Genomic DNA, 17,127 nt, shown 5'->3' with positions numbered 1-17,127 from the left:
AGGCTTTTCTGGGAATTATTCAGGTGCTGGCTCTGTTTTCCTCATTGTTCATTCATGATGACCCAAGCTATTTACTGTACATACACAATCTGCAGTGGAAGCAAAGCCATTCATCCCTAGATGTTTATACTAAATTGTTTCTCTCCCCTCATGAATGACAGCATGTGTAATGGATCTCCACATGCCAGAGGGGTTTTCAGTGGCAGAGCTTCAGGCATCACATGGAGAATTAAAGCACACTGAAGGCTTGGTGTTTATTTTGGAACTGAACTAAAATAAAATCCACTCTGGGAGAAGCTTTCAGCCAGATAAGCTGGAGGATTTGATCTGTGAACTTCTTTTCTTAGGTATTTCTGTCCTCCCCTTTGAACTGCAGCAATCAGTTGATATATGTGATGATGGGAAGGAAAAGCATCAGAGTTGTGTAACATCTGCTTATCACTACAGATTATCCTATAGCAATGAGATTAAAGCTTTTTGTTATGTAGGAAGAGTTTGGGATTTAGAGTGGTGGTTCTGTGTGTGTGTCTGTGCACGTGCTTGCTTTCTTTTTTTTAATCTCTTATGAAATGCACTACAAATTTGGTTTCATTGAGCAAGGAGAGGAAACCTCGTGAGGGTGACTAAGAAAACGGGGATTTTTAAAGGAAGCAAAGATCATAAAACATAGATTCATAGAATGGTTTGGGTTGCAAGTGACCTTCAAGATAAGATTATTCCAACCCCCCTGCCATGAGTAAGGACAATTTTGCTAGACCAGATTTCTCAAAGCTCCATCCAACCTGACCTTGAACACTTTCAGATTTTTAAAGGATTCCCTTCAATCATGATGTGTCTATAAACATGCATACTACCAACCAAATATCACCTCCTGGCAGGTATATCCATGACAGGTCTGAACAATGGTGAAGTATTTTGGAGCCATATGGGGAAGTGACGTGCATAAAATAGTGGTTTGGATCTGAAGCCCTGCAGAGCTTTGTGACAGCACAACAACCTGCTTCTTTTCCCTGCTGACAGATTGACTTCCTGGCTGAAGTCCAGCTGGTTGTCAGGTTATCTAAACTCATGCCATGTGCTTGGCTCCCTTTGGTTCCCCGTTTTAGCCAGGCGCCTGCCAATAGGACACCTCAGGGTGCCTGAGGCTGCTTTGTGTCTGTCTGATTTCATCAGATGTAGAACATCACAGGTGAGGACCAACACTGGAAAGGAACCTCAGCTGAATCTCTTCTCTTCATCCAGTCATTAAGCTGATGTACAAGATTTCTGTAAGACTCTTCCAAATCTCACTTTTAGCCTATGATAAACAAATATTTATTGTCCTGCAATGAGCAGCTCCTGAAATAAAAAAGAGTTACAAGTAGTAGAAGCACCTGTCTCTAGAGACCTAAGTCTGGGTACTAAGATGGCTTTAGAGGGACATCATATTCCTGTTTAAAGGGGACACCAAGTTTCCTGGATCTGAAACCACTCCATGCCAATTTGCCACTGGGCATATTGTAAATTTAGTTAAATAGAGGTAATGTACTGTGACACTTCTATTTCTGCTATCCCATTACTGCGCAGTTTATATCAGAAGGATCAGCAAGATGAGACCAGGAAGGAAAGTGTTTAAATTACATGAAGGTTGTGGTTTCTAAATAAAGGATGGTGGTCCCTTTGATAATATCACTATCATAATATTTTGATCCAGAGGACCTGAAGCAGTCATTCTTTACATGGGTCTCTCATTGACTGCAAAGGGAATTTTGGACACAGAGCAATTACCTACACAAGATTGGGCCAATTATTTAATTAAATTTTAAGTGGGAGTATATACATAGCAGATTAATATTTCTGGAAGGTACTGAGTAATGTGTGCATGGGAACAGAGGATGCGGCTTATCTTGCACATTAGCCTTGGATGGGGTTTAAGTGCATTAACATTAGGATTCCAATCAGATTTAGGTAGTGTCTAAGATTTCTCCAAGCCTTCTTAACATGTCTGAATTGTCCTCAGAAGAGTGCAGCAGAGAATGAACCAATCACTTGGTCACTATTGTCTGAAACCAGCATGAGAACAAAAAATGGTCCTGGGTAGAAAGATACATTGTCTAGGCAGGTTGTTCTATAGGCTTGGCTAGGTGGCCGGGTTTTGGACAAGTACTAGAATTTTAAAGGCAAGTAAAAGTCTTTTACTAAAGTTTTTTACTTTTTAACTAAGGTCTTTTCCAAAATGATAATGCATTGATACTACATTATTTGCTTTTCTTCCTTTCCACTCCCATAACTCCATTTGCATTAGAGCTTTCATTCTCATGCCCCATTGCTTTATATGCCTACATTTCAGTACAAGGGCTTATTTATGTTTATTTTATTTCACTTCACATTTACAGAGCCATGGGCAGCCTTAAGTATTAATATTATTAATACTTTATATTATTATAAACAGAATATATTATATTATTATATTATATTAATATAAACAGAAAGTGTGGGAACTCAGCACATCCCTCTGGATGTCCAGAGTTGCCGAGAACCCCGTCGGGGGGCTCAGAGACCCTGGCATGCTGCCCAGAACACCTGGTGGCTTGATTTTGATCCTTCCAGCGAATTGCCAGCTTGGCATGGGGATGTGAAAGCCACACAGGTTTGAATGGTGTAATAACAAGGTGTTCACGGGTGAAAATGTAGATTTTAGTATTTTTGGTATAGGGGTTATGGGGACAAGATGGAGGAATCAGGGCGTGCCTAGTCCTTCTTTCTTTTTCTTGTTCTCCATTTTCTGCAGTGATGTTGGCACTTTGCGATTGGTTTAGAGTAGAAATGCACTGTCTAACATAGGTGATAGGTATTGGGAATTAAAAGTAAATATGATATACATAGTTTGTAGTATAAAAAGACGACACTGCCTCGGGGGCAGTCGGAGTGCTTGTGGCTGCCTTGCTGAGCGGACCTCAGCTGGGCAGAAAGAAAATTTTGTAGATAAGAAATAATAAACAACCTGAAGACAGAAAAAGTGAAGAGTCCAGACTCATTCTTCAGAGTGCAGGCTGCCGCAGAACCATCCCATGCATCTCGGGGCAGAGAACAGACAGCCGACCCGAGAAGAAAGAAACTGAAAGGGCAGGATGAGTATCATTTTTATTTACAATGATACTAAGCTTGGGCACTTAAAAAAAAAAAAAATCCCACCAATAACAGTGAACAGGAATTAGCAAAACAGACTTAATTAGATGAGATGAAAGGAGCTCATGTTCTTTATTTGCCAGAGGAAAACCAGGTTAATACTATAATTTAATAACATATCTTTGTGATAATAAGGGCTAGAAATCTGAGATACTGAGATATAGCCAAGAATATTGTTTTTGTCTCTCCCATAAAGCCTACAGTGTGTGCAAAGACCAGAGTGGGAATGAAAAACTTACCTTAGGGAAGAGGACTTCCTTGTTTGGACAGAAGCAAGAGCAGACCCCATCTCCTGATGCTGCCCATGAGCCAGTCACTGCCCATGCAGAACTAGAAAGTTGAACAGCAAAGAGATGTTTGTGTACCATGAGATTCTTATATTATTGACAATCATGATCACTGGTTATTGATTCTTATATTATTTCCCAGCCATACCATAAAATTTCTCTGAACAAGGGCAAGTAAATAACTCCTGGTTTGCTACATCTGCCATTTAGCAGTGTCTTTAGTTAATACCCCAGACACACTGGTTTTGAAATTTAACAATATCCACAGTATTCTGAACGACATCTTGTTTAATTTCAGGGTATTTTCCATTGACACGAGTAAAGTAATTATCAGTTTGTTGGTCTCTTCTTTATGGAAAAGTATCTTGTGAAAGTAGACAGAATTTTGGTGGAAATTAAAGAACTTTCTCTACCCTTTAAAGTACATGCATATACATGTAGTACATGTATATACATATATAAATAGTTTATCTATATACCATATACATAAAGTACATGGTATATGCAAAAGTCCAGATCACAGAATGTCAGAAGAAAAGAGACAGACCCATGTCTGAACCTCAGCTAGCAGTGTCCCCAGACTAACACTTATCCTTTGGTATTTTCCATGCTTTGTAGAGGACCTAAATTTCCTTTAAATTAGTGAGTGCAGTGTACAGTCTGGGCCTGCTCGCTGCTTAGAAAGGAGTCAATATCTGGGACAGAGTAGCAAGAGGGATGGAAATGTTTGACAGACATGGAGGAGACAAGCCCTGATTCCTCCCTCAGCTGCCAGGTTAACTTATTCTCTAGATATGGAGACTAAATTTGCCCTTTATTTTGGATTACCCTGGGGCAAGGCAGTTTAAGGAGCACAGTGATGAGGATTTAAGGTTAACAGGAGTACACTTCAAGAGACACCAAATTTCACACTCTTTTCAAACTTCTAAACATTGCATAAAAACCTAACTGGGGATTAACACAATGTAGGAGAGTGATCTCCACATCTATTTGTTTTCTTTCAGAGTGCCCCAATGGCTGAAGAAAAGCCCAAGAATAACTGCACTGTCAGTGAAGTCACAATTGTGAACCTGCAGCCTGAGAAAAATCCAGTTCTCCTCCTGGCAGGAGGGAAGCCAGGAAGTGATCATAGGAACCTTGGTTTCCAGCCTCCACCTCCAAGGATTTCAGAGAAGCTATGCCAGGGAGAGAAAAAATTGTGTCCAGAAAAGGTGAAAAAGGAGGGAGCTTTGTCTCCCAGCCTGCATCGTGCAAATGAGTTGTGTAGCACAGAGAACGTGACCCTGAAGAGACCAGTGAAGTTGGCCCCTCTGGAGATCCCTGTGGAAGTAAAAGAAGCCCAGCTCCAAAAGATTATGAGCCTCCAGAGAGAAGCCCAAATGGCTGCCCAGAAGCTGATGGTGATCAACTCCATGCAGAATGAACTCCATGTGAAACGGGTCAAGAATCTGGCTCAGGGGGAGCTGGGAAACCTCCAGAAGATAAAGCTGAATGACAAGGCTGCTCTGGAGAACAAAGATGATCCCCTACCCCCTAAAAGCAGCAAACCCCTTGGAGAAATCCAAATTATTCTGCCTTCAGAGACGCCCCCTAAGTTGACTAAGCAGGCAGATGCTGAGGAGACTCCCAAGACACTGTGTAAACCATTAATTCCCACTCTGCAGGTGTCTGACATGCATGGAGAGCCCCACAGCCCTGAGAGCATCCCTGAGCCCTGCCAAAACGCTTCTCGGCGCCGATTCAGATTGAGACACACAAAAGAGCAGCAGGAAGACACCGGGAAAGCCAAACCCTTAAAGGCCATAGATCCAAGTGTGGGAGAAGGCACAAAGAAAACTGCAGGTCAGAGGACACAGAAAACCCTCAGCGACGCCAGCAAGCTCATTGAAAATGTGTCCAAAAAGCAGAAGGAACGAGGAGCAAAGCAAAGGGAAATGGATGAAGCCTCTCTTGTGAGGAGGCAGTCGATTCGAAGGATGGCCTTGGGAGACATCATCCAGGTGGATGATGACTGAATGTCACAGCACAGATACCCAGGAAGATGTTTTAGACTGAGTGCTTAGATAGAAGTCCTCAGAAGGGGGCATGGAGCCATTAGTAATCCACCAAATAAAAATAAGGTGATACTGGTGAACAACTCTGTCATTTCTGAGATGCCTGAACAAATGGCTCAGTGAAAATCACCTTCTACTCTGCTCAACACTATAAGGGCCTCAGATATCCTGAGCCCAGCACAGAGTATAACTTTTCAAGACACATGGACCATGCAGAAAAAATCTGGATGTGGACTCGGTGGAGGGATCAAGAGGAAAGCAGAAACCTAGAAAATACTGTGTCTGGGGCTTTTTGCTCCTTAGAATACTCCCCTTGCATTCACAGCTGTGGTGAGTTTGTTTCAGAAAGAGAAGATTGATGTTCTTCATATGTACTGTTGGCATAACAAAAAATAATTAGTGTAAGTTTAGCAAGAGACATTCAAGTCAGAAAAGGAGAAAAACTTCTAAGGACAACAAACACTGAAGAATATTGTTTACCAAGATGGGAATCTCTGTCACTGAAATTTTTAATAATGCATTAGGCAAACACCTGCCAAGGATGTTTTCAGATGAATTAATCCTTCATTCACACACAAGGACTGGATGATCTGTAATGTCCTTCAATCTAATTTTTCTTATATTATATGGTCTATCTTTTCAGTTGTCCACTTGCAGGGCTACTAACTAAGCCATGTAGTGCATAAAAGGTACAATAAATGCACTTTGCACTGATTCTTCTTCCTTGTCCTACAGCTCATGCCAAGATATTCATTGAATTCTTCAGAAGGCAGCATCTGATGCTGCTGTCCTTTGGTTTCTTCAGACTTCTGTTTGTTGTTTCACAGTTTCTTGGTAAATAAAGGAACACCTCACCACTATATTTTTTGCATTGTCTTTTTTACCTTTTCACCTTTGGTCACTTTTTAAGATCATAGTCATCTTTTAAAGATTGAATTTTGGGTTTATATGAAATATGGACTAAACCAAGTACATGCAGTCTCAATGTAGTCCCCCTTAGAATTTTTTAGGGAGAAAAACCTATTTCATGGGATTTCAGACGGGTATTATGACAATTTGGTGGAGATTCTAGCATGGTGTAAATATTATTAATAAGATTAGGATGCAATAAAAATTGTTTTATATATTATTTTTACAGCAAGAATTAGGATGTTCAATGATCATCCATATCTTTGATTGCTCGATTTGTTTTTGCTAAAGGTGGTCAAATGATCTTAGAACCTGGGACTTAAAAAAACCCAATGGTGAGACTTGCCATAAAACTTCAAGAGTTGGTAAAAATACATGGATGTCTAAAAACAGAAGGTGGGAAGAACCAGCAGAACTCAGCCTTAAAACATGCTGGTGTTGGTGAGAGATAAGAAGAATGAAGATCTTTTGGTGTAGAAAAGAAGTGAGCTTTTATTTGCCTCTAATTCTTTCTGCTATGTACATGATGAAGACAGCCAAAGACAGAGCAGATGAGGGCTTGAAAAATATTTAAGTATTCTTCTGCATCTCAACAATATCAGAAAACATGAAACTTTTGTGGATTGTTTGTTTCCTGATTGTTCTCTTAGTAAGAGAAAACCCAAGCCCAAATTCTTTTGGAATTTGTTCTTGAGTGTTTCTTGCTGAAGAGAACTCAGACATTGCCAGGATTGAAACTCTGCCCTGGCTTGTCACAGCAGCAGTAGCTGTATTTATACAAATCAGTCACCCTGTGACTTGCCACCACCTTTATCTGCCAATTTTCTATGCTGAGAATACCTGGGGAATGAGGGCTCATGACTATGCAGGCCAGATAATTCAAGGTGAATAAGGATTTTTGTAGTAGTTGAACACATAACTTGGACTTAAAATGAGATGTTAAGCCAGGAAAAAAATAAAAATGTGAGAGATATGTCCTCCTTGTGATGTTTGGGTAGTGAGGAGAAATAATAATTTAACTAATAAGCTCAACTGAATCCCTGACTCACTGCAGCCACTGAATTGTGAATATGAAACTGCAAATACCATGTGTTTTGTTGGCATCTAACAAGCTCCCAGCCAGAAAGTGCTCCAGAGACCATTAATGGGATATCCAAAGAAAATGCTACTGAGATTTGCAGTTTTCAGTAGAAGAGGGATGGCAGGAGAGCACAGCTGAGTTAGGCTTGGCCTGGCTCACCCTAGAAGCTGCTGCCTTTTGTTAAGCTGTGATGGAAGAAGGTTCCTTAAATGGGTGTTTGAGGCCACCTGGTTGAGTTTCCTGCCGTGGAAATACAGTGACAGCTCAACCAGGGTGAACAACTCCTCCAATTGTCTGTGAGAAGGTGTCAGGATGACTTTCTATTCCTCTACTCTTTTACTGAGCTCTTTTAATGCAAGTAAATGCTTTAAAACAATTTTTTAAGGAACAAATGATTAGGTGATATTTAAAAAATGTGAACTAATGAGACTGAAAAGAATTTACAGGTCCCAACTTTCTCCTATGGCTGCAATGACAAACTGTTGTTGGATGCACAGGTAGAAGACTTCTGATTGGGACAAGGGATTGAATACTTTTCCATCTCCAGCACAGGATGATCATTGAGGAGGTGGTGTCTCCAGGATTCAGTATCCAGCTTTACATGGAATTTCATGTTCTGTGTCCTCTGCTTCAAAGAGCATCTTCACTTACTAGAAAAGTGTCAGAGGACTAATCTGAATTCTGGGGAACTTACCTTCCATGAGACAGGCAAGAAGTTTGAGATGTAGTTAGTAAAAGGTTCTTTAGGAAGAAGGAGGAAAAAAAGATATAAATAATTTAGCAGAAGCTGAATCTTGAGAAATTCATGTAGGAATTGGGTTCAGCATTTTAACTCCTGCTGCTGTTCAATATAAATGCATTCTGCCCCGGCTCTTTGCACTGCTTAGACCTCCCCACCAGCCTCTTATGCTGGCACTGCTTCTCAAACAGCAGCACAGTGATCTGGAACAGTAAATTTAACACTGAAAATTCCGCCAAAAGATGAGTATTCAACCAGGATCTGCATCAGGCTTGATTTAGTGAGTTGTTTCAGGGGTGTTTGATTCAGCATGAAGGAGACAAGGACAGGGAAGCACACGCTTATTCTGGTCACTGACTTGGCTTCTGTCATGCTGGAGTGTATCTAAATTATACTCTAAAGGCAGCAAACCACTGTATCCAAGTGCCATGGGTCACAGTGACACAACACAAATACTTAAAATACCTGGGCTCCACCCTCAGACTTCTGAGACTGAAGAATTATGGTGGCTTTGCTTTAGAAATGCCTGTCCAGTGTTGGCTGCTCCACGCTCTGTCCTGGATCTCTTCATTCTTCTGCTTGACTGTGGTCTTAAATCCAGTGTGAATTGTGGTGAAAAAGTCATGTTTTCCATAACATCAAACTGGATCAGTGTGGGAGCACCAGGGGAACTCTGGTACCTATACAAACTTGAGAGCAGGATGCTCCCAAAGTACTGCCCTTCTCTGGTAAAATAGGTGGGATTCAATGTTACCTAATGCTTGCTAGTGTGCAAAGTGAGAAATGAAACAGCAGTGCTGTGCACACATAAAATAACATTCTGATGGCAAAAGCAGTTTCAGAAGAATCCCACTGAAACGGCAAGATTAGGGCAAAAGAAGCCATTTATTTTAAACTTAACTCTGGCCATGCCATCGTGGAAGGGGAACTAGGCTTTGCTCCCAGTTAAATGCTGTACATGGAATATCAGTCATTTGACTCAATTCAGTTGCTTCAGACTGACATCAGAAAATGACTCAGGAACTTCAAACCAGTGTTTGAACAGTGGATGATGCAATCAGTGGAGCTGAGATTTCATTGATCCATAAAGATGTTCTCAAACATTGAGTATAAAGGAAAAAAAAATGTAGCAACTTAGTAATGAGGGGAACCATTCTTATGCAAATAAATTTAATAAAGAAATAAATGTGCTTTAGGGATTCATATCCATGTCTTTGTTCAGTAGGTTTTTCCGAAAGAAAACCTTTTTGATTGCATATTCCTTTGCTTTTGCTTCCAATATTTTTGCAACTCAGGAACCCAGTGGGTGATTTCATTTTTGTAATGCAAAACCAGTTTCTATCACTTTCCCCTAGGCTGTGAAAAAGCAGGACACAAAGATGGTCTCCACTCCAGAGACTTTTTAGCCTCAATGTAAAATAAAGAGGTAATGGGCAGACACAACAAACACAGACAAGTGGCATAGTGAGATCCCTTCCAAATCAGTCATGGGCAAAAGTTACAGACCAATGTCACAATCACCGAATTTAGGAATAGCACATATTTCATAAGCAGCACCTTCCACCCCTACAGAGTCTTAGAGGTTCATAGAACAGCATGATAACACTTGCTGGGATGAGGAAAAAAAGGTAAATTCTTGAATAATTCTTTGACTTCTAGAGGCAGACATGGTCCCTCACTGGAAGTGTGAAGAGGACAGCCCAGAGATAACCGGATCCCAGTCAGGACTTTACCAGGTGGGCGCACTATGAAATAGCCAAATGTCTTGGATGTGTAGAAATGCCCCTGAAGACACTGCCTGGGTATTTGCTTGCAGTTCTTTCTCCTTTCAGTCACAACAGGATAATTCAGTCCTGGGTGAAAAGAAAACAAGATTCAGGAAAGCTTTTAGAGGTGAAGACCTGAAACAGCACACTTTTTTTGAAAAAAAAAAAAAACAAACACCAAAACTTTATTATTACTGATCATTAGATTTTCTTTGTCATTGCCTTTACATTTTCAGGGATTGCCATACAGATTTTGTGGAGAATTACAGGAAATGACAACACAGTCATGACAGATGAGAGGAAGAGAAAAGGGAGGAACCAGAAACACAAACGCAAGAAGAGCTCCAGAGACAGTTTTCATTCAGACTGATATTAGTGCTTGCTGTGAACTTTCCCCTGTCTCTTCAAATTGTAAAAACTAGAAGTTTTAAAAATCCCAAAGTCTCCATCTTTCAGTTTATGCCAGTCTGGAGGAGCCTGAGTCAGGCCCACTAATAATGAATGAAAGACTGCACCAGATTCTGTCCATGCCCTTCTCTGGGGTGAATCAGAGGGAGCAGGATCCCACTCTGGAGTCTGTGATCCTGCTGGTACTGCCTGGCTTTGAGTTTGAGTTTGAGCAGCCAAAGGGCTCTTTCCAGAAGAGCTCAGCAAAGGGAAAAACCTGCTATAGTAAATTGAGATTTCTAGTTATCAGGCTGGGGCTGGAAGACAACAAACAGGGCTCTGATTGCTCCTGTTAACCGGGGCACACTAAACCCTTGGAAAACAGCCTTACAACTTCAGGAACGAGCTGGCACTGAGTTTGCCTTTGAGATCCATGTGCTAATGCTCTCAGGATGTTTGTGCCAACAGGTTGCCTTAATTTTCAGTGTGTAGAGACACGATTTTAAACATAATGGCTTCCTCTGAATATTCACCGAGGCCCTGGGGGTGACATGCTTTCAGGCAATTGCAGCAGGAACGTCAATAAAAGGAGCAGTGCTCAAAAATCATTAGCAGGGAATACTTCTAACTATGCTCCTTGAATACATTGTCTTCCACCCAGGCAGCTTGCTGACACTTCCATCTCTTGAAATTTATTGTAACAGTGGAAGTTGGAATTAGCTCAGTTAAAATAAAGGATGTTTGGAGCCCCCAGCTAAACCCAGAAGCAAACCCGAATGAGCTGTAAAAGGTGCAAAACACACAGTGCCTTTTTACTCCTTATATCTCTTTTCCTGCTAATTCTTGGTGAAAAGAGGGACAGGAGCTAGGAAAGGCCCTCTATGTGTTCCTGGACCAGTAAGGAACAGAAAACAGCATGCAAGCATCAGACATGTTTTCACAGCAAAAAAAGATCCAAGAAGTCCAATAAAGTTGAGATGAGCAAAGAGTACAAGAGGCCTTGGTGTGACCAAGATTTTTGTGTGGCTTTGTAGTTGATGGGAATCAATCAGCAGACTTGAGTGAATTTCTGAGGTAGCCTCTTACACACGTCTCCAGCTCCTGATGGACACCTGGACAGGGATTCACTCTGAAAGTACTGCACCTTATGCTAGAGATGAGTCAAGTGCATGGGACAGTCACCTCAGCTCAGAATGGAGGCATTAAAAACACCTGAAGAGCAAACCCCAGAATGTCCTAGGTGAAATTCACTGGGGTTGTGTGAGCTACATCCTCTCCACAATGCCAGCTTCAGGAGACTTGGCTGACTTATCTGGCTTGTGGCTGCTTTATCCAGGCTCCATATTTTAAGATGTAGGTGCAGACTTAACATGAGAATATGGGGGACAAATTACTGAAAAGTAGTTGCTGATGATTAATTACTTAGTGGAGAAGGAAGTGTGGTGTTCCTGCTGTTAATCTGCTGCAAAATTAAAGTTTGGGAGGAGCTTTTCGCCTTATATTTGTATTTCCACTTTGTCCATTGAGGTAAGGAAAGTAAAATCCTTTATCAATTACTGTCAAGGGCAACATAGATTTGAAAGAGAAAAAAAACCCAAAACATTAAAATAGATTCTGACAGTGAAAGAAAGACACAAATATTCAAACAACACCTTCTTTGCACCCAAGGGACTTTCCCAGTCCCCCCTCTCCCCTTCACTCCCAACTCCCCTGCCCCATGGGGCACAGGGGTGGGGACGGGGCTGCAGTCAGTCCCTCTCAGCCCCTCTGGGACACTCCTCCCTCCTCCGGGCTGGGCCCTTTCCTGGGACAGCTGATCCCCTTGGGGCTCTCCATGGGGCAGCTCTTGGGCTCACTGGTGAAATAAATATGGGCAGGAGAGCCTTCTCCTTTTTAATGCCTTTATTAAAAATCAGCTCAGGTGGTAAAAACCAACGGGTCCGCACTCATGCCAGCCGCTGTTTCCAGGAGTAGCACAGAAGAAAAAAAGAAGGAAAAGTGCAGCTTTGTCCAGGCAGAGCTGGGGCCTCCAACCTCAGGAAAGCATCAGGACATTCCCCCTTTTTTGGTTTAGACATTCGAGGTCCTCTGTCTAGCCAACATCTTTGAGGTTAGGGTGAGGGGTAAAAAGGGTCTTAGCAGATACTGGATTCTGTTCCTCATGTCTGAACATCATTTTGATCCATCAATTTCGTGTTGACTCATTGTTTTAGGGATTTTGTCTAGGTTTGGTGAGGGGTTTCTCCTGTTGCATGCTGGCTCTGAGGTCATTTGCATGCTAACTCCGAGGTCTCCTCCTCTTCACCATCCGGGTGCCATCCTCCAGGAAGCAGCAGGGTGTCACTCACAAAAGGGGGATTCCCCAACCATCCAGGACAGGTAGTTAACCAAAACTAGTTAACCAAAACAACTGGTGATTACAACAACAGACAGTTAGAACTCCACCCTGGCAGCAACTGGCCCAACCTGTGAACTCTGCAACCTTTTAAAAAATGGGCAGCTTTTCTACTCATAGCAACTGGTACATCCAGTACACTCCAGAGCATCATGTTCCAGGATGCCCACATGGATGGTAAGGGATCATGCTGTGGATTTACTGCCTTCCCAGATGCCACTTTTTAGCTGTGAGTGTCTTTTTCCATCTTTGAAAAGTCCTAGTGGCCACAGCAATTGTACTGGATGCACAGAGAGAAGTCCTGACACTCTTCCCTATACTCAAATTCCAGAGAAAATCCATGGTGTAGTCAGAGAATCACAGGATCACAAAACCATTTAGGTAGGAAAAGACCTTGAAGATAATCCAACAAAACATCAACCCAGACCTGCCAAGTCCACCACTGCACCTTGTGTGGAAGAGTGTGGAGGATTTTTTTGTTTTTCCTCTTGATAGTGAGCATGCATTTTCATGCCTCTAATTCAATTAATGCTTTTCCATCATCATGTTTCCTCTGCTCATGTTTTTTTTCATTTTAGAGACCTGTCAGTGGTAGGTAATGAAAATGTAAGCAAGCCAGTGTTGTGTGGGTGGGAAACAAACTTTGGTGTTAAGTTAAAAATCACAGTTTGAGGTCTGGGTGCACTTCCAGAGGTAATTCACTTGGCAAATCAACCAGTTTGTCCTATCATCAAGCTGTCATTTCTAAGCAGTGCTGCAGCAGGTTACTGCCAGAGGCTATTAAGCAAGTCATTATTATTTCAGCCCCATTAGCTAGGGGATACACCTCTCTGCCCAGGGAAAGATGTTAATCAGCTTTGCCATGTGCTAATGCTCTCAGGATGTTTGAATCTATATACAATATAATATACTTGAAGCAGTATATTCAGCCTTTTGCTTCCAAGATATGACTTCCTGCACCGTTACTAAAAAATCAACTCAGAGTGAGGGCAAAGGGCAAAGTGTTCAGGGGTGAGATGACATGATCCCTTCTCCATCTGGCTGTGGTGGCAAGTAGCAAAGACAGGCATGGGACCAGGAGCTACAGATTCCATCAGGACAAGGATATAACACAGTCCTATTTTCCAGGCTAAACGTGGGAACAGTTTATTCCACCTGCCTCCCTCCTCCTCCAGTCACTTTTGCAAACTGAGTAGATGCAGTGAAGTTGTTTGGGTGATTTTTATTTTGATAATTTCCCTGCTGGTCTTAGTTAGAGACACAGACACACAGACATGACAGGCTCCACACATGCCCAGACACACAAATCAATGCAAAAAGAGAATTTTTTTTTTCAGTCAACATCCCCACAAACACACCCAGCACTCACAGAAACATGAAGAAAGACGACTCAATCCTCTCCTCCCCTCTAGCTGACCAGAACTGAAGGCTCCTATTGAAACACACATTGTCACTGTGGATCTCACCAGCATCTGGTCTGTGACCTCCCTCCTGCTCAATAAGCAGCCTCTGAACCTCAGTGTTCTCCAGGTGCTGGCACCCAGATCTCTCATCCCAGTCACCTGGAAGCTCACTGGGACTGAGACTTGAATTTGGAATAGAGAGGATGGCTGGAAATAGGATTTCCTGATGATGTAGGACAGATTGTAGTGATCTAGCACTATCCACTCACCAGTAACATGGTAACACATATCCAGCTCCTTTCTCCTTTATTTCCTGGCTTTTTTCTCCCCAGTTCAACTTAGTACCTCCCTTTCCCCACTTTCAATTCTTCCCCTAATCATCCTATAAGTAAGTTTGCACATTTACAGAATCTTCTTAAAGGTCTTACATCCTAAATTTTACAAAATCTTAAAATGCTCTTCCCATGTTAAATCCTGCATCCCATTATGCAAACAAGCTGTTTAGGTGTCTGGGCTTTCTGTGGGCAGAATGTCCATGGCTGGCTCCTCTTGGTGGGCTCCATTCCAGGATGATTGGGTCCTTCTCCTTCGAAGATCTGTTCATCCCTCTGGTATCATTGTTCAGGTTTTCAGCATGCAGATAGATGCTCTATCTGTGCTGAACATTTTGTGCTCCATTTCCTCATCATAGATGTTTTCACCTCCATCAGCATTTAGCATCTCCCTAATTGTCTATTTTTAAGGTATTTCTTCATAGCTTCTCATTTTTTAACCAAGCTGCTTATTTTTCATGAAATCTGAAGAAAAAAAATGGGGTTTTTAGTTTTTCAAAATCAGCAAGTGGCTGTGTCCTGCAGCCCTAGAAAAGGTTATTGCAGCAGCACTCCAGCAGATGGCTGGCTTCTGTCAGGAATAAAACTTTCTCAAGGAAAGCACGTCATGCAGCAGCACATTTTCAGGAAAGAGCAGAGATTTATTTCCTTCAGCTATTGATTAATACAGCAGCTCTCTTTCCACTCTGGATTCGTTAATGAAAACAACCCTGTGGAGCTCAAGGAAGACAAATATGACAAAGCAAAGCAAATTGCTGACATGAAAAGATTCACAATCCCCTAAAGAAAAGCCACTAAAACTCCATTCCTGGTTCAGCTCTCCTTTTTAAGGACTGGTACTGCTAATCACAGAACCATGGGATCTGCTGAGTAGAAAGGGATCTGCAGGATCATCGAGTCCAACTCCTGGCCCTGCACGGCACCATTCCCACCATGAGTCTGAGAGCACTGTCCAAACACTCCTGGAGCTCTGTCAGGCTCTGGGCTGTGACCCCTTCTCTGGGGAGCCTGTTCCAGTGCCCAACCATGCTCTGGGGGAAGAGCTTTTTCCAAATATCCAACCTAAACCTTCCCTGACACCACTTCAGGCCATTCCCTCGGGTCCTGTCACTGTCACCAGAGAGCAGAGATCAGTGTCTGCTCCTCCTCTTCCCTCCATGAGGAAGTTGTAACTACAATGGGGTCTCCCCTCAGTCTCCTCTTTTGGAGGCTGAACAGACCAAGTTCATGTTCTTCACAATTTTATTCTGGATGAATTCTTTCTAGGTCATGCTAAAATATAAGTGCTGTTCTCCTTCCCTAGAACCAAAGGGAAAAGGCTGAGTGTAGCTCAACAAACAGATTTGATTTGTCTCAGCAGGCGAAGGAAAGATTAAATAAGAATGGTCAAGTGAGATGATCTTATAGTTCTTGAGCATTTAATACATGAGTTGAGTTAAGTTGAAGTGAGTGTGCTCAACAGTAAAGAAAGCAAACCTTCAAAAACTGGAAGCTGTTGGACTCAGGTTGCTTCAAACACAAATGTGCCCTGAAATCTTTCAGTCTCACTGCATGGAAAAGTAGATAGCTACCAATTCTTCCCAACTATTGAAGTGAACTGGAGAAAAAGGGCCCTGAGTTCAAGTATCCAAAAGGATGTACCTGGAAGCCCATCCAGAACCAGCTCACTGGTGCCATCACTGCTGTCTCTGCAATAACTAAGCTGACAAACAATTTGATGTTTGCCACTGCAGTCAATAAAGGGATGAAGCTATAACCAGGGAGCCACAGCTGTGGGGTGGATCACAGAAAACAGGGTTGAATGGACTTTCAGAGACTCCCACCTACTCCATGTTTCTGCTCCATACAAATCTGCTCTAGCAGTGCTTTTTCAAATTCTAACCCGTACCCCTCCTCAACCTATACTTTCAAGAATAAATATTTCATTACTATTTCTTTCTGGTTTTACTCTGACAGTTTATCTCCCTAAAGACAGCTGAAACCCACTGCTTGTTGACCTAACCCAGATGGGTATGCAGGAAAATCTACTGCCATTCTCCTTTCAGCAACTCCTACATATTTCAGGACTTCTGCCATGTCCACCCTCAATTTCCTCTTTGCTAGGCTAAACAATCCATTCCTTTCAATCTGTTTTCTTAGGTTATGTCTTCCTGACTTCTGAGCATTCATCCAGCTCTCTGAATAATGCCCAGCTCAGCCACTTTATTCTTGTAATTCAGAGCCCAAAGCAGGACACAGCCCTGAGCGTTGTAAAAAGCTGAAGTTTAGGAGTTGTGGATAAACAACTTTGAGTTTGCAAATGAAAGCAGCTGTTCTGCCACGTGCCTGTTGTCAGTGCAACCCAGACTTGTCTTTTTTTTTTTTTTTTTTTTTTAGTGTAATGCTCTCTCCAGGTGAAGAGGTGAAGGGATTAAACATATCTGCCTGTATTCCAAGTAACTCTCGAGGAATTTTTATTTGGAATGTGAACAAACCCATGAAAGCAGATTGAAAAATGTACTCTAAAAAGTATTTTGAAGGCTCTCTTTCACATCCTATCTGCACCTCAGGAAAAAACAAACCCATAGGTCCTCCAGGGGGGTATTTTCTGTCTGATGGTTGTCATC

This window comes from Molothrus ater, chromosome 1 (genome assembly GCF_012460135.2).
Source record: "Molothrus ater isolate BHLD 08-10-18 breed brown headed cowbird chromosome 1, BPBGC_Mater_1.1, whole genome shotgun sequence".
Taxonomy (NCBI): Eukaryota; Metazoa; Chordata; class Aves; order Passeriformes; family Icteridae; genus Molothrus; species Molothrus ater.
This window is presented reverse-complemented; position numbering follows the sequence as displayed.